At 43.2% G+C, this 2,500-nt stretch overlaps 1 long non-coding RNA gene across 1 annotated transcript in view; it reads right to left on the minus strand.

Annotated features, from left to right (window-relative positions):
* The window catches only part of LOC110013290, a 13,610-nt gene that overhangs the window by 6,535 nt on the left and 4,575 nt on the right, over positions 1-2,500 (minus strand). Inside the window, exon 2 of the long non-coding RNA XR_002288445.1 lies at positions 2,259-2,261. This is a non-coding gene — a long non-coding RNA (uncharacterized LOC110013290). The remainder of the gene's footprint in view (positions 1-2,258; positions 2,262-2,500) is intronic.

Consider the following 2,500-nt stretch of genomic DNA (forward strand, 5'->3'; position numbering starts at 1 on the left):
ACGGAAAGGGGACAGAATCGAGTGTACTTCTGAGCAAAAGTTGAGGTATGCAGTGTCCTTACTGGAGAAAGATGCCTTAGATTGGTGGGAAACAGTCCCAGGGAGCAGGAACCGACCAACCACTTTGATGTGGAATGACTTTTTGAAAGAATTTGCTGACAAATATACTCCACCAGTCTACAGAAATCGAAAAAAAGTTGAATTCCTTGAATTAAAGCAAAATGAGTTATCTGTTGCTGAATACGAACTATAATTTGTGAGATTTTTAAAATATGCCCAGAAGAAGTGAGTACCGATGAATTGAGAAGAGACAGATTCGAAAGGGGGTTAAGACTTGAGATTCAGGAGAAATAGCAATCAAACCTGCAAGTTATGGTGCACTGTTGGAAGCGGCACTGAGGGCAGAAGCGACGTCAATTGAAAGGAGCTCTACGGAAGCTAAACGAAAGAAATTAACAGGTAACCTAAATCCTACAGTGGGACAGAATGGTGTAGTTTCCTTTAGGGGTTCTGGTTCGCAGAGGGGTTGGTTTAGAGGCCGAGGAGTAGGTCAGACTAGCAGGTCTTCTTCAGTATTTTCGAGTAGAGGACCGGGTCCAGCCAGATTGTTCAGTGGAAGATCTATTCCCTCTTGTGCTAACTGTGGTAGGAGACACACTGGTGAATGTTGGGAGTTCAACCAATTGTATGTTATAGTTGCCATCAACCAGGACACATTATGAGGGATTGTCCTACATGGAGGGATAATTCCAGAGGATCTCAGACTTTAGAGTTTAGCAGTGTGGGGGAAAACTCACAACGGGCAGGTACGAGCAGAGGACGAGGTAGAGGTGGTCGAGGTAGCGGGAATCTTTCTATGACGTCAACAGGACAAAGTAGTCAGCCTCAACCACAAGCCAGGGTGTATGCAATCACAAAAGAACAAGCTCCTGCGGCACCCGAGGTTATCACTGGTTCCTTCTCTATTTCCGATTTTAGTGCACATGTATTGATTGTTCCAGGATCTACTTGTTCATTTATATCACGTGATTTTGCATCTCATGTACATGCTAAAATAGAACCATTTGTGTTCATTTATATCACGTGATTTTGCATCTCATGTACATGCTAAAATAGAACCATTTGGACATGATTTATACGTGTCTATGCCTTCTGTGGGTTTGTATTAGTGAATGAGATCTTGTCAAGTAGTGGTCGAGGGTGTTACTTTATATGCAGATTTGGTTGTAATAGACCTTAGGGAATTTGATGTCATTCTGGGGATGGAGTAATAGACCTTAGGGAATTTGATGTCATTCTGGGGATGGACTGGTTAGCTAGTAATCATGCTTTAGTGGACTGTCAAACAAAAGAGCTGATGGTTGAAGTCAATGGGCAGATGAAAACGGTTATAGTGAGCGAAAGAAAAGTGATACCTAACTGCTTAATTTCTGTTGTGACCGCTTTCAATCTAATTAAAGAAGGGTGTGAGGCGTATCTAGCCAGTGTGCACGATACCATGAAAGTTACTCCAGCTGTATTAGACGTTCCAGTGGTGAGGGAATTTCCTGATGTTTTTCCTGATGAATTACCTGGACTACCACCTCATCGAGAAGTAGACTTTGAAATAGATACTATTCCTGGGGCTGCACCTATTTCAATTGCACCGTATAGAATGGCTCTGTCAGAATTGAATGAATTAAAGAAGCAGTTAGAAGAACTATTGGATAAAGGGTTCATCCGACCTAGTATTTCACCGTGGGGAGCACCAGTATTATTCGTAAAAAAGAAGGATGGGAGTATGAGATTATGTGTCGCTTATAGACAGCTGAACCGAATCACAATAAAAAACAAGTATCCTCTGCTATGGATTGACGATCTGCTTGATCAGCTAAAGGGTGCCACTGTATTCTCTAAAATTTATTTGACGTCAGGGTATTGGCAACTACGGATTGAGGAAGAGTCGATCCCAAAGACAGCTTTCAGGACCAGGTATGGCCACTATGAATTTGTCGTTATGCTATTTGGATTGACGAATGCCCCTGTGGCTTTCATGGCTCTAATGAACAAGACGTGACAACCATTCCTTGATCAATTTGTGATTGTGTTTATTGATGTTATTTTGATATATTCGAGTACTCCCGAGGAACATGAACAACATTTACGGACAATTTTACAGATCCTGAGAGAGAAACAGTTATATGGTAAATTCAGCAAATGTGAGTTTTGGATGGTGGAAATTGCTTTTTTGGAACACGTTCTTTCTAAAGAAGGGGTACAACCTCATCCAGCAAAAGTTAAGGCTACGACGGGCCGACCGGTGCGCACGTGTTGGGTTTTCGTTATTTCACGCAAGGCACCATCTCTTTCGTGCGGAAGCACGCACACGCTCGCCCTGTGGGGGTCAGGCGATGGGCTAATTTTGATCCGGGACTTGGCCATTTTCTCGAGACTCGGGCGAAACAAGGCACTCGAGCCGGTGGTAGCCTCCGGGCCATCTCGGGTAAAAGAATGAGGATTG

Source organism: Sesamum indicum, unplaced genomic scaffold, assembly GCF_000512975.1.
Source record: "Sesamum indicum cultivar Zhongzhi No. 13 unplaced genomic scaffold, S_indicum_v1.0 scaffold00106, whole genome shotgun sequence".
In the NCBI taxonomy this organism is placed as follows: domain Eukaryota; kingdom Viridiplantae; phylum Streptophyta; class Magnoliopsida; order Lamiales; family Pedaliaceae; genus Sesamum; species Sesamum indicum.